The 23,742-nt window shown below is 45.8% G+C and overlaps 1 long non-coding RNA gene across 1 annotated transcript; it reads right to left on the bottom strand.

The window, feature by feature from the left end:
- Positions 1-16,711: 16,711 nt before the first annotated feature.
- Positions 16,712-22,983, bottom strand: LOC118889743. Its single transcript, XR_005018609.1, has 3 exons — positions 22,931-22,983; positions 17,683-17,795; positions 16,712-16,775 (listed from the first exon to the last, which is right to left on the bottom strand). It is a non-coding gene; the product is annotated as an uncharacterized LOC118889743 (long non-coding RNA).
- Between the last annotated feature and the right edge of the window lie 759 nt (positions 22,984-23,742).

Genomic DNA, 23,742 nt, shown 5'->3' with positions numbered 1-23,742 from the left:
GATTTACTATAAGTCTGTAGAGCTCTGGGTTTACCTCTAGGAAACCCTGGCCTCACCCAAGTGGTCTCTCCATTATCATGCAAAATCAAAGAAAAATAGCATTTCTCCCAGAAATCCCAGGGCAGTTGTTTTGAACATCAGATTGGAGATGGCAGATATTTGACATGCTTGCTACTGCTTTATATTTTGTGCCCATGACAGACATCACTAATCAATCATTATAATGCTATATCACGGACCTCCAGAGTCTTTCTCAACATTGCATTCCAGGCAGCCACTACCAATCGAATGGGATTCACACAAGAAAAGAAATCAACTTGTCATCCTTGCTGTAGCCCATGACAGTATGTGATACTTTGGTATCACAAAGCAATCTGGAGATCTCACAATACTCTTTATAATAACAGTGAACACAGAAATTACATAATTACAGATCTGAAAGTGACCTTAGAGATCATCTAGTTTAATTCAAAATACAAGATGAGCCTGGAGCATCTTGTATTGCAAATGGGGACCCGATGTCCAGAGAGGTTGAGCAACTTCCCCAAGGTCAGAGCGTTAGTTAATGCCATTAACATTCCCTCACGTCTGTATAGTGCTTTAGAGATAACAAGGTATTTTACCTGAAGCATTGCGTATGATAATTCACTCATTTAATAAATATTTATTAAATTCCTACTGTGTTCCATGTACTGTGCTGGAGACTAGGAAATCAGCAGTCAGTAAAGAAAAGAAAAAGGTTTGATTCCTTCCTTCCAGTTAGGTAAGGAACCTTAAAATAACCTCATGACCTGGGCGGGACAGACACTACTCTCCTCAGCATTTTAGGTACTAAGCAGATGACAATTAAGAGAGGATATGACTCTAATAAAAAATGGTAGCTCTGGAATTTACAAGATCCCTCAAATTGCCACTTTTAGATGTAGTCACTACTGTGTACATGTAAGGATCAAATTTCCAGACCCTCCAGTCATTTGTTAACCAACCCTCCCCCTATTTCTGGAGGCACAATGTATGAAGGAATCTTCCTGGATCTACCTCTCTATTCAGGAAACAGTGGTGAATTCTCCCAACGCTGTTTAAACAATTTCAAAGGGCTTTTTTCTGAAGACCTCTTTTCACAGAGTGATGAGAAAAGCACAGATATGACAATGCAGAGTCTTGGCTCCTGTTCCCACTTATGTCTCTCACCAGCAGGTTCATCTCGAACAAGTCACATCACCCCTCTAGGTCTCAGTTTCCCCATCTGTCAGGGAAGTAGTTTGAGCCATGAGATCTCTAAGCTTCCTTTCCCCTGACACCTGACAACTCTGCCTGATCAACAAAAGGACAAGTGGCTCAGCCATACTTGACCTTCTCATTTGACCAGACATCCCATGTAACAGCTGTCTTCGCGGCCCAGGCCCATCCTGCAAACAGCAGCTCCAGGGAAAGTAGTGTGGTCCAGCATAGCCCAAAGTACCAAGTTCTAATCATGGACCCAACTGATCACATGACCAGAGGCAACCAATCCAACCTCCACATGTCATGGTTTCGTCCTCTCTCACACAACAGTAATGATACGATCAAAGGTGAAGCCAGATGTGGAAATGCTTTGAGAATATTAAGATGGGATCAAGAAGGGAAAAAAAGAACTGACCTCAGTAACTTTGAAAAATGATGTTTTGACTGGAATCCACAAGGCTAAAGACAAAAACAACTCTACAAAAACACAGTATTCTAGTCAAAATTTTGTTTTTCATAGAGATATGGGTTAGCAATTCTGAAACTACATGTACAATAGGGTTGAACAAATAACTATATAATATACAGACAATGGGAGCCAGGTTTCTTACTGTCAGAGAAAGAAGTGACAATGAAGAGAGAGGGAATGCTAGAATGAATCCTGCAGTGCTGGATCAGAGTTGGAGATATCAGTATGAAGTCATTTTTATTTACGTATATATGCAGATAGACAGATACTGAAATAAATACAGATATGTGCATATACATGGGTAGGTATACATATATATATTTCCTAACTCTGTCCACAGAGAGGGTGTAGAAGCAATGACACTCCACTAGCAAAAAGCACACCAGGAGCTCAGAACTTGGTTTCTAAATACCATTCTCCAGTAAAAGGGCTCCTCAGAGAAAGAACTGATTCTAGGGCTGGAGCAGGGAAAATACATGGCGAGCCTGGAGCGTCTTATAGTACTAGAAAGTAAAGAAATGGGAAAAAATGGGGGATACATCAAAAGGACACAGGAGCCAACCTGAAAATTCCCAATGACCAAAGCTGCAACAATTTGAGAAAGCATTGGTTATAACTCAAAGAATAAAATAAATATCCATGAGTCCATGCTGATATAAATAAATAATTGAATAACTAAGTCATGGAGAAGAGACAAATCTTCTTTACATGTGGATTCTTCCTCCTCAGAGGAGTGGAGCTTCATATCCCTCCCTTTGAAAGTGGGCTGGACATGGTGATTCACTTCCAATAAGTAGAGTCTAGAAAGGGAAAAACAGTAAGTTTACAGTGGAGAAAACTGGCAAAGCCACCTTACCCATGTGATCAAGGTTAACCTCACCACTGATTAGTCATGTTGGTGTCATGTACCATCTGATATGGTGTGAAAAGAAAGGGCAGTTCACCTCTGTGGTATTCTTCCAGAAAATCCATAACCCTGGTCTAATCATGAGAAAAACTCAGACAAATCCAAATTGAGGGACATTCAGTAAAACACCTGAAAGTGTCAAGGTCATGAAAAATAAGGAACAACTGAGAAACTTTCACAGATCAGAAGAGACTTGACAACTAAATGCAATATGGTATCCTGGAACAGAAAAAAGACATTAGTGGGACAACTGGGGAAATCCAAAGAAAATCTGTAGTTTAGTTGATGGTATTATACTAATGTTAATTTCTTAGTAAAGTAACCCAGGGAAATGCTACCTGTAAGAAAGAATCATTACACCTGCGTTTAGAGGTAAGGCTGGAATCCTAGACCACTAACTACAGGATGCCCATCACAGTGGCCAGGGACCAGATATGCCATGGTTTGAAACAAATTCTAGGAGAGGACCAGAGTTAAGGGAGAACACCTTGGGTGAGAGTTGATAGCCGTCAGGGTGGGAGGTGGAAAGCTATATGGGGCCTTCCCAGCCCTCACTCATGTCTCAGTGACGTGAACAGGCTCCCGCAGGAAATCATTTCTGTTCTACCACTTAGTTCTTACCTCTAGACAAAGTCATTCTGTGGAAGCTGTTTCTCTGAAAGGGGCCTGGTTTGTGATCAGAATCTATTGTCAGGGAGAAAAAGTTCCTTCTCCCACACAAATGCCAGGCAGTGGATGGTGCCAAATGGTCACAGGACCCTCATTTTCTGCAACAGTGATTGCTTTGTGTAAAGGGGGCAAGATGCCAGAGCAACTGCTGGGGAAACAGCCGGCTGCATCAGAGGGCTCCAAGCTTTTGGGGAATTTCAGACTGAGATGGGTGGAAGAAAGAGAACTTCACCACGTGGTCTCGCCATCTTCTGGAAGTCCTTGTCGGGGAAATAGTGGAGAGACACTGTTTGTTCCTGTTCCCGCAGATGCAACACAACACTGGTGACATCAGAGCAGAGCCCCTCCAGAGGGGACAATGTTTAAAACTAAGCATCCTCTAGAATGAGTTACCAGAGTAGCCAAGATTTTCAAAGAGGGGGGTTAATTCCTTTAAGTGTTTAACTTTGTTAATTTGGTTTTGATGGAGACCTTTTCAAAGCTTGTTACTTGCTCCCCCACCTTATTAAACAGAGCTGGAGAACATAAATTAACCTTTCTTGGGTGGTTGCAGGTCATCATGGTGAACAGCAGTTATGCAAAGTGCTTTGACACAGAAGACCATTCAGTGTTTGGGACTCAGCAACGGCCCTGAAATTTGCTTTCTTGAAAGAATTCCTGACATCAACTAGTTTTTCCTTCAGAGAAGTGCAATGCATATTCCCACTTCTTCACAAAGGCGAAACAGAGCACTGATCCCAGAAGCTGTATGACCTTGGCCAAGTGATGTCATCTCTTAGTGGCTCAGATTCTTTATCTGTAAAATCAGGAATAATGTTATGAAATTAGATAAGGCATGTTTAGAACATGCACGAGATGCATTAGAACAATGCTTAGCGGAAAAGTGCCCAGCACATAATAAGAGTTCAATGTGCTAATTATTACTATTTACAGATGAAGACAAGTCCCCAGATCGGATTGATTTGGTCTACTTCCTTTTGCTATGTGTTCACCAACATTGCTATCTGGGAAGCCACACCACTGGTGACTTCATCCCCTGGGCCTCCTGTGGCCACCAGCCCACTGTGCAGTTTCTAATCAACACGACTCACCTCCAGCCTGTACCTTGCCTAGTAAGAAAGGGCAGAAAGAGATTTCCCTGGGTCAGGCTCCTCACCGGACCAGGGCCTCTCCCTCTCGCAATCCATCCCAGACGTCCCAGAAGGAAGCGCTCTGCAAAAGTGCGCTCAGGGTGGCGCCAACCGGCCGACTGGCCATTAAGGAACCGCTGTCTCTGCGCTCCTGGGGGCACTTCCGCCGGGTTTGGAAAATGAGCACCTGACTGAGATGGAACTAGAAAGCTCCGGGAGGTGGGGGCCCAGGACTTCATCAGGAACTGGGGGCAGTGGGGTGCTTGGAGCCCTGGGGCAGCCAGGGTACTGGCTGGCACAGCCCCCATCGCCCTTTCCCCCAGAGTCCTCAAGGAGGGCACACTCTGGCCTCGAAGTTCGTCTCTCTCCCGGTGGCATCACCCTCAGCGATTCCAGCTGGGAGATAGCGGACAAGACCGCACCAGCCACAGCGGCACCCGGGGCCACCCCCTGCCCCGTGCCCGCACCGCGGGTGGGCGTTGAGGGAGGAGGTCCGGAGACTCTCCCAGCGGATTTACCCAAACCCAAGACCCTCCTATTTACCCAGGTCACCCTCCCCAGACCCTGCGCTGCTTTTGCCTAGAAGGGGCGCTCAAGGTCAAAACCAAGTGTGCTGCTCTCCACACTCAGCGGGGCCCAGGGGAGGGATTTCAACAGCACCCTCGAGGTCCCTCTCTGATGGGAGGCTCAACCCCTTCGTTTTTGCTGCCTTCCTTCTCCGTGCTTTGGCGGATGCCATCCTGCAGACAGCACCTCCTCGGCCCTGCCAAGGCCCTGATGCAGGTTGCCCCGCCGGTGCTGGTGGAGCCCTTCCCCTCTTCTGCCAAAGACACAGAACCCTCTTTGCTAATAGATACGTACATACCTGCTCCGAACCTCCCACCACCGATACAGTAACTCACTAAAGGGATGAGCAAGAGACCAGGCAGGTTTGGGGGAGCCTCTCTCCTGGAAGCCTGGAGGGGGGCAGAGGTAGGACCCCGACCCCTGGCATGCTGTGGGCGTTCCGTCATTGTTTAGTTTTGCTCTCCCCTTCCTCTTTTTCTTTCTCTGTATCAGCCCCTCTCTCTCTTCCCACCCCCTTCTCTCTGTTTCCTGCTCCATCCCTTCTTCTCCGAATCTCTCTCCTTTGGATGGATGCCTCGTGCCTGCCAAGGACGCCCAGTAGGGTTGAGGGGGCTCCCTGGGTGCACTCAGAGCTTCTCCTGCCCCATAGGCTGCTGACCTCTGAACTAGCCTCCTACCCACAACCTTACCTTTCCCTAAATTCACTCCAACTCCTCCCCCACACCACCCCCAATCTGATCCTGGCTTGGCCGGTGTGACGCGGTTGAAGGAATCAGATTTATACCAACCTGAGCATCCACATTTACGCACAGTCATAGGATTTCCTGGCTTTACCGAACACCTCCCCAAGTTTTTAAAATGCTACCTTATGAAGTAGTTTTCATTTTGTTGGGAGTGATAATGATACTGCAGTTATATTTTTAAGTCCTTATTAGAGATATATTCTTTTAAGTATTTACAGGTGAAATGACATGATGATAGGAGAGTAATCGGATGGGGGCATGGCCTTGGGTTGATGTTTCCTGGGGTTAGGTAATGGGTACATGAGGGTTCATTATACTCTCCTCCACTATCTTTCTTCATAGTAGAAAGCTTAAAGTAATACTCTAGTAATCAAGAAAGAGAGAAATAAGTAAATGAACAAAGATTGGCAGAATGTTAATAAGTACTGAAACTGGGTGATGAATACATGTGGGTTCACTGTATTATTTTCTCTACTTTTTTTATATGTTTGAAGACTTCCATGATAAAATAAAATGTTTAAAAAATTTTTAAGATGCCACCTTATCCTGAATTCTTCAATCATGTAAAACTGCTCTCCTGGGGCTTCCCTGGTGGCGCAGTTGTTGAGAATCTGCCTGCCAATGCAGGGGACACGGGTTCGAGCCCCGGTCTGGGAAGATCCCACATGCCACGGAGCAACTGGACCCGTGAGTCACAACTACTGAGCCTGCGCGTCTGGAGCCTGTGCTCCGCAACAAGAGAGGCCACGACAGTGAGAGGCCCGCGCACCCCGATGAAGAGTGGCCCCCGCTCGCCGCAACTAGAGAAAGCCCTCGCACAGAGACGAAGACCCAACACAGCCAAAAATTAATTAATTAATTAATTAAAAAAAAAAAACAACAACTGCTCTCCTACTTAGGGTGCGCTGCTGAGATGTTGACAGGTGTTTCCTCGAGGCCTCCAGTGCAGCTGCTGCCTCTCCTCTTAGATGAGCACACTGAAATGTTTCAAAACCAAGACTTGCCTTGGCTGGGCAAGGCTGCGTTTACATCTCCATGCCTGTGCACATGCTGTTTTAATTCATGCTGTTTAAATGTGCTGTTGCACATTTTGTTTTAATTCAACTTTCCATAGTCTTGACTTCAAATACGCTCTATACCTTCATGACTCCCCAGTTAACACCACCAGCCAGACTCTCCCTTGAGAACGCACCAACCTCTCTCATCCTCACATCTCATCCTTCCTTGTTCAAGCACCATCATCTCTCACCCGACCAACTGCAAAAACTTCTTACCCATTCCCCAATCTTGCCCCCTCCTTCTCAGTTGCTATAAGGAAGCCTGATCTTTCTAAGATGAACTTTCTGGAATGCCAGTATTATCCTAATAAAATTCTACCATGTCTCCATAAAGTCCAAATTCCTCAACACTAAAATGGATTGTAAGGCCCTTTGTGACTGGCCTCAGCTTATCTCACTATTTACAATTTCTCTCTCCAACCCTGCCCACCAACCTCCAATACACACACACACGATAAGCTCCAGCCATTCGGAATGACTAGCTGTTTCCCAATGTGCGATATACACTCTCTGTACGGCACAGACAGTGTCACTCACCAAATGTTAAATATGCTCGCCTACATTTCTTGTCCTGTAGCAATTAGATGGAGCCATGTGACTAGTTCTGGCCAATGGGTTGTGAGCAGAAGTCATGTGGTTACTCCCAGACTAAAGCATTGAATATCCAGCTCATTTCTCTCTCTCTCTCTCCTTCCCTCTCTCTCTTCTTCCTCAGCCATATGTTGAAATGGTGGAGTCTTGAGATGGAAGCATCCTGGATCACTGAGTCACCCCATGGAAGACAGGTGCCCTGATCTCACATCAGGCTTCTCTTGAGTGAGAAAGAAACTTTTCTTGTGTTAAGCTACTTAGAGGCTGAGGCTTTTGTTTTTGTTTTTTTAACTGCAGCGTAACCTAGCCTATCTCCTCCAGTTCCTGTGCACTTGGTCTCTCCTCTGCCTGTAACAATTTTCCCTCCTGCCTCTCTACACCCACCTCCACACCTGGCCAATTCCTATTCTCTATCAGGCTTAGCTTAACTGTCACTTTCTCCTGAACCCCCAAGTCTAGGTCTGGGATTCTTACTGAGAACTTCCTTAGCACCCTGTGAAATCCCTCTTAGCACTTTGCACTGTATATTATACTGGCCACTCATTTGCCTCTTATTCCCCACTGGGTCTGCAAAGCTAGGGCCCATGCCTGTCTCCTTCACGGCTCCATCCCCAGCACCTGAGAGAGGACTTTTGCGCAGGGGATTTAGCAAATATTTGCCCAATGAATAATCTCTGTATTCACAGAACCTAGCCCCTAGCTCAATAAATATTTGTTAAATGAATGAACGAATGACTTTACAATCCTTAAAATCAGACAAGTTATTTGTTCTACAAAGTAGCCCAATACTCATGAACAGACGTGAATGATGAAACTACACTCACAAACAGTTTTAGATACGCAAATTAGCGTACTCACCCCTCAGCTCTGCCCTGACACCAAATGTCAACTATTTTCCTTTAGTGAGTCTTTGGTCCCTCTTCTAGTGGTAAACTATTAGAAATAATTGAGGAATTGTGAGGGTGGGATGTTCCCCTCCTTAATGACTTATACTCAGTTGGGGAAACGAAATACAAACGTGGAAAATCTACAGCCAGGTCCTCACTCTACTCCTTCCTCACTTTTTTCATGTTTGTTTAACTTTTCCTTCCCATTACCTGCTGGGACCACAGAAGGACCTACTCTAGTCATTAAAACAGCAGCTATGTAAATAAAGGAAGCATCTTAAGCTCCAGTGCCATTTAAGGCCACAGTTGTGCCACAAAGCCACAGGCACTGCTGCTGAGTCAGGTGGCTGGGAGGGTCAGGGAGGGAGGCTAAGCGGCCCCTCTCCTTCGCTGTCAGATGCCTGCGGTGGCACTCAGGCCCTTCAGCTTCTCCATTTGTCATTTTCAGCAGAGCCAAGAGCTCAGGGCACTGGGGACTTGGGCAGGCTGCTGCAATTTTCCCCAAGGGTTTCAGCTCAGTCTGGGAGAAACCTTGAGAAATCAACAGGGAAAGAGCCATCAATCAGATGCAATTCAAGACAGCAAAGATTTATTGAGCCCGCACATATGGGAGTCCCTGGAAGGAATACTAAGGAAGTCTAGGTCCCAAATGGCACCTTCAAGGGTCTGAGCCTCGTGAAAAGAGCCAGAGTTAAAGCGCATGAGAAAAAAACAAGAGGACAATACAAGGCAGTGTATAATCAAGTGCTATGTTATGCAGTTCAGGCTTTACAAGGATCAAAAAGGCAAAGAGTGACCAGGAGACAGCAAGGAGGACCTCATCATAGTATCTGATGTTGGATGCCTACTCCGGGTCAGGTATTACATACATTAGTGCTTGGGCTATACAAACCCCGTGAGGTAGGCTCAGAGAGGCAAAATTACTTGTCCAAGGTGACAGAGCTGGTGAAAGGCAGAACTAGGATTCTAACCCAGATCTAACCTCAAAGCCTGTGTTCTAGACCACCTCATATATACAGCCTCATAAAGGGTATTATTTATTATGACCAAGACCCTGAGCTAAAACCTTCACATATATTGCTTTTTGCCCCACACTATCTTGAAGAGGGAGGTACTGACACTTGGAAAAACTGAGGCTCAGAGAAGTTAAACAGCCACAAGGAAGGAGGGAAATTGGGAGACCCTTAATTGCAATACGATTCAAATTTATTCAAATTCAGGTATCCTGTGCTTTTTCATTTTCCCCAGCCATTGACTTTTATTTAAACCACAAAAAGTTTAGAGATGCAAATGTGCTATTTTAGGAATTGGGCATATTGAGATATTACCTGTTTCTGAAAGACAAATTGCTAAGTAGTCTTACAGCAGCTCAGAAGTCCTTCCTAGAAAGTGAACATGGCCTTGGGGCGGGGGGCGGGGAGACACTCACCACCAGCCAAGATCATAATCCCCGTAAGCCCCACACTGGCTGACATCGCCCTGAAATGTCATGGGTGAGCCTTTTAAAGCAAGCTTCATGTTATGTACCTTTGATTTCTTGAAGTTTTTCCAACCGCCATCAACATTTGTCAATCATATCAAACACTCTGTTATGCCAGGCACAGTACTAACCCTTCTCCCCACACAAATCCCATTTTGTAGACCAGGAAACTGAGGGATGGGGAGGTTAAGTTATTTACTCCAGATCATACCACTAGTCAGTTGCAGAGCCAGACTTCCTGCCTCCAAGACCAGAGCATGTTTTTACATCTTTTTCAGTAAAAATTCTCACCTGAGTAGGCGGTAAGGCACTGCTTAAATCATTTTTTAAAAAGTTTTAAACCAGCAAGTGTGCATTTTGTTCATACCAAAATACCAGAAACGGTATTTGTCCATCTCATTGACTACATTTGTAGCAAGTGACGTAACCTCTCTGGGCCTCTCTGAGCCTCTCTGAGTTTCCCATCTGTAAAACATGAGTAAGTTCCTGTATCATAGGATCGTTATTAGGACTAAATGAGATAATGCATATAAAACACCTAACATCATGCCTGGCATATTGTAAGCACTCCATAAGTGATATTTATTAGCCTTGGTGATATTTATTGCCTACTCTTTGCTAGGACTTATGCTGTGTATTATAAAACAGTATGTAAAATAAGACCCAACATGTATATGTGGAAAATACATTTATGGATATACATATATATGATTGGGAGTACAAAGAAAAAAATCTGGAATGACATAAACCAAAATATTAACAAGTGATTATGAGAGGTTTTGATTTCCTTCTGTGTCTTTATACATTTCCCAAATTTTTCTGTGAGTGAACATGAACAGATTACTTTTGTAATCAAAACAAAGAAAATTTGGGGAAATCCATTTGAAGCCAAATTCATTTTGGAATGGGAGGATACTTTATTTCAAGAAATAATAAAAGTTTAAAACCTTTTAAAAGGTACACTAGCTTAATAGCGTCAGGAGGGAAGAAGTAGCTATTTCCCAGCAAAGCTGAGCAAACCCTGCTGACTTCACCTGCAGTGGCTGTCACACCTGGTTCTCGAACAAGGACCTCAGGATTATAAAGGAAAGACTTTTCAGCGGTAATCACCCATCTGGTGGTCACCTGAGGGAGGTGTTTGGCTACTTTTGAAACCTTATTTTTAGTTGTTCTGAGGCCAAGCCCAGCTAGAATCAGAGCCCTCCTCCACCCCAGTCACCCCTTCCCCGTGACATACGCATCCTTCCTGGCTGGAGACCTCATACTGATGCAGGTACAACAGCAGCGAGTAGTTTCCTCCAGCCCTCCCAACCTAGGAAGGCAGATCCAGCTGCCAAGCAAGGAGCCATCTGGGCCCTTTAGAGAGCAGCGAGGAGCTTCCATAGACGGAAGCAGTTGGGTCTGGGAAGCTGAAGCAGTTGGGTCTGGGAAGCCGGGGGAAGGGGAGAGGAAGTAGAAGAGCAGCACATGGGGGAGGGAGCAGAGTACCTTCTGCTTCCCAAGGATCTTCTCATCCAATCCTCACCCCAGGCTCAGGGGAGCAGTGGGGAACTCCATCTTGCAGATACAGGGGTCTCAGGGAAGTTGAGAGCTTTGCTCTAATCCCACAGCTACGGTGAGGAGAAAAGCTACCATGTGTGTGCTCTATTTCAGACGGCACCAAAGCAAATATTGCAGGAGTGGTGAGGACCATGGCAAATCGGAGAGCTGAGCTAACACAGGGCAGCTTCTCAGCGCGGGGACCGCGCTGTGCCGGAACACAGGCCCACTGTGGCCAGATCTGCTCAGCTGGTTTGTGAAATGTGTCAGTTTCTGAATGTTGGCTGTATTTTTTAAATAAAATAAAGGCATCTGCAGGCCAGACAGAACCCCTGTAGGCTGAGTGTCACTGACGAACCTGTGCCCTTGGCCTTGGAGGTAGCCTGGATCAGAGTTTCCCCATTGCCACTTGCCCAGTGGTACACTTTTGTATGTGGCCTGGCAATGGTTACGGAGTTTCCTACTCCTCTGGAGAAGAGGTGACACTTCCCATTTGGCTGGGGAGCTAATCCCATGAATAAGAAAAGATATACATACCATATGATCCTGCAGTCTCACTCCTGGGCATATATCTGGAGAAAACTCTAATTTGAAAAGATACATGCACCCCAATGTTCATAACAGCACTATTTACAAAAGCCAAGACAGATAAATGGATAAAGAAGATGTGATATACATATATATGATGGAATATTACCCAGCCATAAAAAAGAATGAAATCATGCCACTTGCAGCAACATGGATGGACCTAGAGATTATCATATTAAGTGGAGTAAGTCAGACAAGGACAAATATCATATGATATCACTTATACGTGGAGTCTAAGAAAAGGATACAAATGAACTTATTTACAAAAGAGAAATAGATTCACAGACATAGAAAACAAACTTATGGTTACCAAGGGGGATAGCAGGGGTGGGGGATAAATTAGGAATTTGAGTTTTTAAAAATTAATTAATTAATTTACTTTTTAATTAATTAATTAATTTTATTTATTTTTGTCTGCATTGGGTCTTCATTGCTGTGTGCAGGCTTTCTCTAGTTGCAGCGAGCGGGGGCTACTCTTCGTTGTGGTGCGCGGGCTTCTCATTGCGGTGGCTTCTCTTTGTTGTGGAGCATGGGCTCTAGGTGCATGGGCTTCAGTAGTTGTGGCACGTGGGCTCAGTAGTTGTGGCATGCGGGCTCAGTAGTTGTGGCACACTGGCTTAGCTGCTCCGCGGCATGTGGGATCTTCCCGTACCAGGGCTCTAACCCTTGTTCCCTGCATTGGCAGGCAGATTCTTAACCACTGTGCCACCAGGGAAGTCCAAGGAATTTGAGATTAACATGTATACACTACTATATATAAAAACAGATAAACAGCAAGGTCCTACTGTATAGCACAGGGAATCATACTCAATACCTTGTAATAACCTATAATGGCAAAGAATCTTAAAAAATATATATATAGGGACTTCCCTGGTGGGAAGGAAGGAGTGAAATGGACACTGTGCAATGGGACCTGCCCTAGAAGAGTCCCCTTCCTCAACCTTCAGGGGAAGCCACACCACAAAGAGACAAAACACTTGAAGAGTTTAATTTCTTATGGAAAAATAAGTGAAGAGGCTGAAATTTGTGTCGGGGTTAAAGCACACATAGGCCCAGAAGTGAGAGAGCGTGAGGTACCCTGAGAACTGAAAAATGGTTCATCCCCCAGAGCCCAAAGTGTGAGGTGGGAAGCGGGAGGAAGAGGGTCCCTGAGGTCAGGATGGCAGCGATGAACCCTGCCTTGTACAGCTCAAGGCCATGTGCTTTACTCCCATGCACAGCCTGGCCACTTTGCCTCTCTTCTGTGGTTACTCCAGGTGTGAGCGCCCAACAGGTGACCCAGACCTTGCAGAGTCCCGCATCAGAGTCATGTCAATGCCCCTGCTAGACGGGCCTTGATTCCTGTTCTTGACCCCAAAGAGCCTTCCCCAGGCCCCAGAGGCTGTGACGTGACAGGACTCAGGCAGCTCTCTCCAAGGAAACCACTAACACCTGGCCCTTTGCTAACAATGGCCTTTAATGGGCATCAGGGACCCCAGAGCGAGCACAGCAAGGATTTTCCCCCAGCCGCAGCACGCCCTCCCCTTAGACTTGAAGTTCACCCTGTGGTGACACAGCCAGCTCCAGGCAGTGACTAACCTGGGTTTGAGGCGAGTCTTTCCATCATGGGCAGTGAAGCCTTGGAAAAAGCCCACTCCCTCTGCAGGGGGTTTTCTTCCTCATCTGCAGTTGGCTCATCCTGAAGTCATAGATTTCTTGCCTTCCTCTTCCCCATTTTCTAAAGCGCCTTGAAATCCTGTTCCCGTGGGGATGGGAGGATAGCTCCCACAAGGCCAGAACCCAGCTCTTCATCACTCTGACCTCCTGCCTTCCAGGGGCTAGAGCGGCAAGGCCTGTCACTGCTACACACCCGCATCTCCCTGGAGCCCTCAGCCCAGTGGGGTGGGGGACAGATGAGTAACAGCTGCAATGCAACATGACATATGCCCTAATGGGGATCCGCCCAGGGCCCTCTGAGGGCCTGGACACTGGAGCACATAAACCAGCCTGGGTAGGTTGGGAAAGGCTGCCCAGAGCTGGTGGCAGGTGAGTCTAGAATTAGATACCTGGGCCCAGTTAGGCTGGCCGACATTCAGGGCCAGGCCGGTGCAGACAGATGCAACAGCATAGACATGAGAAAGAAGGCATATCAGGATCTGATGAGCAGGTTGGCCTGGTGAGCTACACTCTTGTTTACATTTTTACACCCTGATGAACTCAGGCGTGGCTCAGGGACTTACTTGGCCAATGAAATTTGAGTAGATGTGACACCATGTCATTTCCAGACAGAAATGTATGGCTCAAGAGCCAGTGTCCTCTCTCCTTACCTCTGTATTAGCGGAAGCACATGTCAAGCCAGAGCTTCCATCAGCCTGGATCCCTGAGTTACTGTAATGAACAGACCCCCCTGCTGGTCTGAATGGCCATGTAATGTGAGCAAGAAATGAACTGGGTGGCTCACTTGTTATTGCAGCATAACCCAGCCTGTTCCTAGCTGATACCATTGGCCTGACTATAGTGGGCTTATATTGGAGGGTGTCAGGGCACAAGCCTACATATGTGTGCAGTCAGCTAGATCTCCTATTGTTCTTTTTCTTGATCTCACATAGCAGCACAGCTCACTGGGTCAGAATCCTAGATTTGTCATTTACTATTTGAGTCCTTGAGCAGTTTAGTGAAACCCTTTGAACCTAAGTTTATCCATCTGTAAATCGAGAATAATGAAAAAAATATTACCTACTTCACAGGACTGTTGGGTTTCCTAAGTAAATAAATGCTGGGTCTTCTTCCCTATCCCCAATTATGTTGCTTGGACCACCTGTTCCCGGTCACCAGGGTAATTATTTAAAATGCAAATCCCTCACCTCCATCCCAGACCTACAGAGTCCAAATCTCTGCAAGCTGGGCCCAGACATCTGCACTTTTAGAAAGCACTCCAGGGAGTTTTCTCATGCTGGAGTTTAAGAACCACTGTTCTTAAGGCTTTGATGGACAGTCAAAACATCTGCACAGAGGAAGGATCATTTCATGGAGGGTGGCTTGGTCTCAGGCCAAGAATCTTCAGCCTGCCACTGACCAGGTAGCCACAGTGCTTCGGATAAAAGCCAAAGGCTTAACAACTCTATATTACTTAGAGATCAGGTAACCCCGCTGGGAGCAATCCCCATGTGTACGACTCCGGCATTGGTCAACCCTCCGCAGCCAGCCTGGATGTGCTGCTGAGTTTTTTATGAGGTGTCCTTCTCTGAGGGAGAGCCTTCAGCAATGTAGCTCTCCCCTTCCTTGCCCACCCCACACCTGGCTTAGGGAGGCTTACCTCTTGGGGATTTTGTACCAGTCCCTTTTCCTTCCAGACAAGGCTGATTCTTAAGAGAACAGAGACTCTGTAAGATGGAGGCCAGGGAGATGACTGCATACTAGACCCTGGGAAGTAGCCTTCTGAGTGTGTAGAGCTACCCAAAGGCCACAGAGGAGAAAGATGCTCTAAGCTACCTGTCCTACTGCCCAGCCAGGCCCAGCTGCTCTCTTTGCGTAACACCTGCCACCGCCATATGGCTCTTCCGAAGCTCTGCTCCAAAACACGCATGTGCCCAAGAGCACACATGTGGCTCCCTATGGCTCCCTACCCGTGGAATCAGGTCTTAGCTTCTCTCTCTGGCTTTCAGACCCCACCAAGTCATACTGTACCTTGTCTTTTTTTTTTTTTTTTTAAAGAAATTCACGTTCTTTTATTTATTTATTTATTTATTTATGACTGTGTTGGGTCTTCGTTTCTGTGTGAGGGCTTTCTCTAGTTGTGGCAAGTGGGGACCACTCTTCATCGCGGTGCGCGGGCCTCTCACCATCGCGGCCTCTCTTGTTGCGGAGCACAGGCTCCAGACGCGCAGGCTCAGTAATTGTGGCTCATGGGCCCAGTTGCTCCGTGGCATGTGGGATCTTCCCAGACCAGGGCTCGAACCCGTGTCCCCTGCATTGGCAGGCAGATTCTCAACCACTGCGCCACCAGGGAAGCCCTGTACCTTGTCTTTTTAATCCCTGTTCCCACTACTTTCCCAACCTACTAAGTTCTGTCTTCCCTCCCTTGACGCTATGACTTACCTGGGCTGATCACTTGTAGCGGATGCTGCTGGTAGCCCACCCAGACCCCCTTTTCTAAGCTGGCACATCATCCCCAAGTACAAGGTACAAAAGACTGGCCCTCTTGCCTTCAGGGAGGCCAAATCTGTGGCGCCATCTACACTCCAGAGCTCTGCATGGGACCGGGCTGAGGTTATACTTCAGCAGAACCTCTTACTTGTGTGGCCTCTTCCCATCTCCTATCCTGTTTTCCTCACTTTCTCACACACTTTTTCTCTGGAGAGAACTCTCTTGAAAATCAGTCCCACAAGAATCCCTTGCTCGGGCTTGGCTTCCAGGAAGCCTCCTCTAACGCTCCCCCATCATCTGGGAAGTTACCTTGAAGCAACGGTATCATCCAGCTATACCTCCAGGCAGGTTATCCCAGAGGTCACAGAGCAGAAAGGCTTGCAGGCCAAATTACAATACTTGAATCACACAATTTATTTCATCAATTTAAAACACGGTGAGAAGCAAGGAACAGGTAAACGTACTTAAGATAAGTGCAAGCAGGTAGAAGGGTCACCTACCTGAATCCTGGATTACACACATTCACATATCTCATTCTCTCTCTGCCATAGCAGCCTTCCCTCCTAACTGTGTGGCAACAGGGCTCCGAGGTGAAGCCAAGCTAAGGGGATCAGCTGGAAGGTGGCGCCTGGAGCCAAGGCACAAACTGTCCCTGTCAGGAAGATTGAGGGGCAGGTACCCAGGTCATACTGCGGCACCCCAGTTAATCTCCTGAGCAGTTATGGATTTCATCTATGTTTCTTGGACATAATGAGTGTCACCATTGGGCGGCCATCTCGGGAGTGACATTGCTTCCACCTGGAGAAGACACGATCCAAGCCTTGTAAATATTTGAGGTTTACTTGGTCTTTGTATTCCTCTGTCGATAAGTTACATTCTCATGTCTTTCATCATTTTATCTATATTCAACACACATACATTCTGTTTAATCTATCTGTGTCTAAAATAGCTGATAAGCGACTTCCTTCTGTACATAACTTCTCTTGTTTTCTATAGCAGAGTTGAATATTCTTAAATTACACAGCAAACACAAGACAGTTCCCTTTTCCAGAATTACTGTCTCCTATGCATTGGTCCCCATCACTCTTTGTGCCACCCCTAATATAAAACTACATTCTTCAGTAACAGAACTAGGATTCAACAACTCAGGATTTGAGCACTGGTCCGTCTGGTTCTAAATTTGATGCACACACCATCGTGCTATGCAATATGTTATTTGGGAACATGGCTTATCTCCCCTGCAAATGGTAGGGAGCCTATCTTTCTTATCTCTGTATTTCACGCTCGCGCTCTCTCTCTCTCTCTCCCCCCACCCCCGCCCTCACATGCACACGCACAAGCACAAACACAGTGCTTGCCCAGGGCAGGCTCTCGAATGATGCTTGTGGAGTTCAATTGAATCTATTGACATTTAAAAAAGAGCACAGCCAGCATGCTTTCCTGCATCACCATCACTTAACTTAAAAAGCCAGAGGACAGAAGCAGGCTTCCTCCTCCAGCAAAGCTCAGACAAGGATTTAGAGCTAAATCCCGGTTTTTATTTGCCAGATTCAGACTGTGAACACCAGGGTCCTGATACCTCTCCAGATTCGAGAAAACAAAATCCTGCCCCCAAGAAACTTTAAAACCATATACGTGGCCAACCTCTCCCAGTTAGTAGGGAAACCTCTCCCCTTTGCACCCTTTCTCTTATTTTCTCTCTCACCTAGGATGCTTTTGGATGATGACGATGGCAGCTAACATTTACTGAGTCATAGGTTGGGTACCAGGAAGCAGACTCTGAGACCAGCATGCAGGATGTGCTGTTTGGATCAACACCTGCAGAAAGGGAGGGAAAAGAAGCAGGAATGGGCAGAGGGAGAAAGAGAGCTGAGATGGAAGCCCAACAAGAGCCTCCATCAACCCTTGAGAGCTCTAGGACTGGGGTGGCCTTTCAGAGTTGTCCTGAGAGGAGGCAAGGGGTCCAGGCCTTTATAGCTCCTCATAGATCAATCACTGGATGTAAACTGTTCTCCTAAAGAGGCCATGGCCTTGAGTAACGTGATCACCCTCAACTGTGGCAATCGTTGTAAAGGCCTGGCAGCTGAGCACCCCCAGTAGCTGGAGAAATAAGTCCTCTATTCCCCAGGTGTGATTGGGGTGGCGTGTCACAGACCAGGTATTGTCCTACACCCTTTACCTTATCTCATTTAATCCTCACAACAATCTTATGAGGTTGACACTAGAATTATCTCCTTTTGCATGTGTTAACTGATGCACAGAGAGGTTAAATAACTTGCCTGATGTCACACAGCCAGGGAGTGGTGGAGCCAGGATTTAAACCCAAGCAGTCTGATTCTGATGATCATCTGCCCATCACTCCTCCCATGCTAGTAAAAGGAAAGCCAACGAAAACTGGACAGGGATTTTTCTCAAGCATGTGGAAAAGTGTCTAGCAAATAACAAGCATATAGAATGTTTTGAATGAATGAATTGGTTCACAAAGGGAAAAATCCAGTGCTAGGGATTTCAAAAGCAACTGGGAGTCTGGCTCCACTTCTCTGCTCTCTGCCCTCTTCCATGTGGTGGCTTTGTCCTCAGGATGGCTTCCATCAAAGTCACAAGATGGACCTACACCTGTATCCGTGTCTACCCCAGGAGAGGAGAGAATTTCACTTCCATATGCATCAGAAGACTCAAGCATCACACTTCATACTTCCATTTGAGCCAATCACGGAGGCAAATGGATTGATATTCTCCTGATTGGCTTAAAACAGTCAGGACTCCCCCCTTGACATCTCACCCAAACCCAGGAGGAGAATCTGGGTGCTGTTTGGAAGTGGGGAGAAGAGGAATGGATATTGAGTAGGTAATCAATGAACATTCACTACACTTTTCATCGCTTGGGTCTCCAAGCCCTTGAACCTTTTTGTTTCCTCCCCATGGCCTGGCTTCACCTTCTCCTTAAACCCTTCCTAAAATGTCCATGATCCACCTCCATTCTGCTGCTGAGGGTTTAGGAAAATGGGTCCCCCTCAGATCCTGTGGGAGAAGGTGAACAAGAAGACAGCAGTCCCACTGAGAGTGGGGTCTGGGCTTGGGATGGAGTATGTATAAGATAATCAGATTCTTTGTGCAATTAGATTAACCTCTTTGCAGAGCCTCAGATGACCCTCTCTATGGCCCCACTGTCTAAAATATGCCTCCACTTCCACTCCAGTCACTCTCTCTCCTCTTTTCCTGCTTTATTTTCTTCATAGCCTTATCTCTATCTGGACTTGTATTGTTTTTATGTTTACTTGTTTGGTGTCTCTTTTCTCCACTGGAATAGATGCTCCACAAGAGGAACTACTTTATCTCACTCATCATTGAGTTTTTGATGCCTAAAACAGTGCCTGCTACATAACAGGTGCTCAATAAACATTTGTTAGAGGGGTGGATGGATAACTATCGCCTTTGTGTTGCTATAGTAACAGGCTCAGAGTCTTCTTCCACCTTGAGTGGCATTACCAAAGACCTCCTTCTGCTATCCTCAACTCTAAAGTGACAGACCCCAGGAAGGCAGTTGGAGAAAGAAAAGAGGGGAAATGCTATGCTATCTCAAAGAAATAAGACCATCCTCATGCCCTAGAGAACATTTGATCCATAGATACTGGTCTTCTGTAGGCGGTCCACAGTTTTAGAGGAAAAAATATCAATGAAACCATTTTGTCCATACACATTTCACAAACTTGAAAGATAAGATTTTTTCAGCAATCTTTTCAATTCTTAATAATTATTAAATTGATAGAAATCGCACATACACCACAAGGCCAGCAACAGCTGGCTTACCTCAGCTAATGTTTAATTAAGGAGTGCTGATTGTCTTAGCCACATGTGTTCCCATTTTCCACAGACTCTCCACAGAATGAGGAGACTAATTCTATCAATTCTCACATGGTGATCTGGGGGCACCAATTAAGAAAAGATCACAGAATTTGAAGCCCATCTCCCTGGGTTCAAATCCCAGCTCCACCTCTTACTAACTGGGTGGTCTAGGGCAAGCTGATTGATCTTTCTGTGCCTCCTATCCTCCTGCATAAAATGAGGGTACTGTTACCAGCAACTGCACAGGACTGTTGTGAAGATGAATGAGTTATTATATGCACAGCACTGCGAGGAGAGCCTGGCTCACAGTGAGCACCAAGTAAGTGCTGGCTGCTGGAATGTCTGGTCTTTATTGTTGAAGAAATCAGTCTTCAGGCAAGTTTCCCTCACTTACACAAACCACCCACGTACACTTAATACACATAACACACACACACAAAAAAAACGCAAACAACTAAACACGACACATCTACAACACATGCAACATATAATACACACAGAACAAAACATACAAGACACACAACGTACACACATATATGACACAGCCAAGCATGATTTCATACTCTGTACTTGGTGGTTTCATCCAATGTCAGAGCCAGATCCCTGCTAACACATGATGCTCATGGCTCGTCCTCATTGTGTCATTGTGACATCATACAACGTCACGATAAAGCAGTTTACTGATTGCTCATTCTAGTTGCTCTCAGAGCAGAATATTCATACCAATTTTGTTTCATAAGCTTCTCAGCAATAATGTCTTCTCCAGTGTAGTGTTGTGTTCCAGGGCAGAGCTTTGAAGTCAGATGGACATAAGTTCAAATCCTGACATCACTACTTCCCAGCTGTGTGGTTTGGGGCAAGCTGCCTCACTTCTGTAGCTGTAACATTATTGTCATTTTATGGATGAGGAAATAAAGAACCAGAAAGAACAAATTTCAAACACGAGCTTCAGTTTGTTATCTATAAAAAAGATTCGCCTTGCATGGTTCTTCTAAGGAGTGAAAAGATAAGGTATGTGCCACATTTAGATTAGTGCTTTGGCACGTGCTAACTTATGCTAATGGAACATATGTTGCATAAGTGGTGGTGGTGGTGAATGGAGTATATCTTTTTCTTTAAAATATTTATTTATTTGGTTGCACTGGGTCTTAGTTGCAGCAGGTGGGTTCCTTAGTTGCGCATCGCCGGCTCCTTAGTTGAGGCATGCAAACTCTTAGTTGCAGCATGCATGTGGGATCTAATTCCCTGACTAGGGATCGAACCTGGGCCCCCTGCATTGGGAGCATGGAGTCTTCACCACTACGCCATCAGGGAAGTCCCTGAATGGTGTATATCTTTAAAATGGGGGGAAAAAATAGCTTTGAATAGATTGTTGACAGTTAACGGGACTCTCTGATGGTAACCTGAGTTCCACTATGCATTTGTGTTCGAGATCCCATAAACTTTGACCCAGCATTGTGTTGTAACTGTACCATTTCCCTTCATGAAATTTGAGAGGTGATGTTTTGACATTGTTTCATTTCATTTCATTTCCTCCTGATGGGTGGGCTTAAATGGTTTCTCAATTTAGGCAGAGCAAAAGAGAGAAGTATTTTAAATCGCTGTGACAGCCCAAGTTGGTCATACCTTCTGGCCTCTGAGAATGAGCCCCAAATTCTCTTCTACTCTCTAAAATATTTGGGCTTTTTCCAATTCCTATAACTGCCAAATATAATCCTTTCCTTCGTTTCCTCAAAGCTCCCCCCTTCCCCTTTCAACTTGCCCCTTGGCATTTGGATACATTAAAAATGAATTTTGAAATAATATCTTAATCACATTTCACGTTCTTGTGGTGTATTTCTGTTCACTAAATGCCTTCATGTCCATTCTTCCTTACCGGTATCCTTCCTTAATGGATGACACAGCAGAGGCTCAGACAGCTGAGGGGGTCAGCCTCCAAGCAAATGCCACTGTCTCCTGGTACAACTAGAAGACAGTCTTTAAGTGACAGACACTTTAATATATATATATGTATATATATATATATAGGCAAATGTGCATAACATAGAATTTACCATTTTAACCATTTTTAAGTGTACAGTTCAATGGCATTAAGTATATGCACATCATTGGGCAAATGCGAACCACCACCCATCTCCAGAGCTCTTTTCATCTTCCCAAACTGCAACTTCATCCTCATTAAACAGTAACACGCCGTCCTCCCCTCCCCCAGCCCCTGGCTACCACCATTCTACTCTCTGTCTCTAAGAATTGACTGTTCTAGAAACCTCATGTGGAAGGAATCATACAGTATTTGTCCTTTTGTATGACAAGCACTTTTGCAGCAAGATTTCTGGAGGAAGGTACCAAGGTTCTTTCCTCCATTGCATTTATTTTGACTAATGTTTCACTTTAGCCAGAAAGGGAGTCTCTTATTTACCCTAAAGTAACCCGCTGTCATGGACATGAACACCTTTTAGGCCCTACCCTGCAAAACAGAGGTTTTCTAACGTTATGTTTTCATTGAATGCTGTTCATTCCTCCAGATAATGACTTGAATTGTGGTCATCAGAAAAAAAAAAAAAGAAAGAAAGAAAATGAAAAGAAAAAAAGCTCCTGGAGAAGGACATAAAACATTTTCATGTGCCACCTCTGAGGTTCCCAAAGGCCTCTCCTCCACTGGCTGCTGTGTGTATGTATTGTTTTTGGTTTGCGTTTTATAGAACTCTGTGATCCACTTCAATTCATGTTTTGCCCAGAAAGCTAACACAGCTGCAAATCCACCTTCCAGCCTTTCCAGAGGCGTCTTTGCTAGTTCAGTGGCCACTTCCCTCTCTCTCAAGCTGGCCAGCCTCTCTGAGCCCACTGCCCCCCAGGCAGCCTGCCTGGCTCCTGAGAGAAGAAGCCACTCTCTGAAAATGCCCGTGCCTTCTCTTCGGGTTTCTATTACTTGGAGAAGCTCCCCAGCCCCCAACCGCACCCCGCCCAGGCACCACAGCCCCCTCTTCGGGCTTCCCCCTCAGAGAACTGGCTCTGCTGCCCGCTGGTAAACCGACTGGCCGTTGCCAAGACAACGGCCTGGCCCAGAGCCTGGATGACGCCAGGCCTGAACCCCCTCCCAAACTCACCCAAGTCTGTTTGTTTGGGTTCCAGCTGCTTTCGTTGGGCTTCGTTTTGCTTGTCAGTTTGAGGCAGCTCGGTTGTTGATTGGCTGCAGGGGGCTGGGCTTGGAATCCCTGGGGTGCCGGGAAGTCAGCTCCCTGCCCAGGCAGGAATTTCCTGGCACCCTGGGTATTCCCCTATCACAGTAACACAATCTAGAAGAGCCCTTCATGCGAGGCAGAGCCCACAAGAAGCCTGGGTATCAGATAATCTGCTAATACTCTGACCCCGCAGGCAACTTCAATCAAGGGCACTATTACTAACCCACGTTGGCTTTGCGATGCTACTCTCATGACGACAGGCCAGCCTGTTGTTGGATGAAACGAAGGAAGCATTACAACATGTTGGCAGAACAGTCCAGCTGTGCAGAAGCATCAAAAATAAATAAACCCAGGATGAAGAAGAAACAATTATGTGGATTTTGAGGAACAGTGTAAGTGAATGTGGTGACAGACATCCAAGTGAATATTCACCTCATCACTGGGGATGGTTTATTTGGATAATGTAAAGCAGGACTCTGGAACATTGTTTGTGACTAATTTGAAAACATACCTTCCAGCCTTTTGTCATTTCATCAGGTTTTTATCTCTCAAATGACTCATTTTAATAACTTGCTTGGCCTCCAGGGCTCCTGAGTTTACCCCAGATCCTCTGATTTGGGACATAAAAGGTGCTTCTCTTGCATTGCCCTTTGAAGCCATATCAGGGCTGCCTCAGCTCCTCATCTGTAAAGTGGGGGTAAATAAATAATGCCAACCAGCCAGGTTGCACAGTATTT

Source organism: Balaenoptera musculus, chromosome 2 (assembly GCF_009873245.2).
Source record: "Balaenoptera musculus isolate JJ_BM4_2016_0621 chromosome 2, mBalMus1.pri.v3, whole genome shotgun sequence".
NCBI lineage: Eukaryota > Metazoa > Chordata > Mammalia > Artiodactyla > Balaenopteridae > Balaenoptera > Balaenoptera musculus.
The sequence above is the reverse complement of the archived record's forward strand: the minus strand, read 5'-3'. Positions and strand labels throughout refer to the sequence as shown.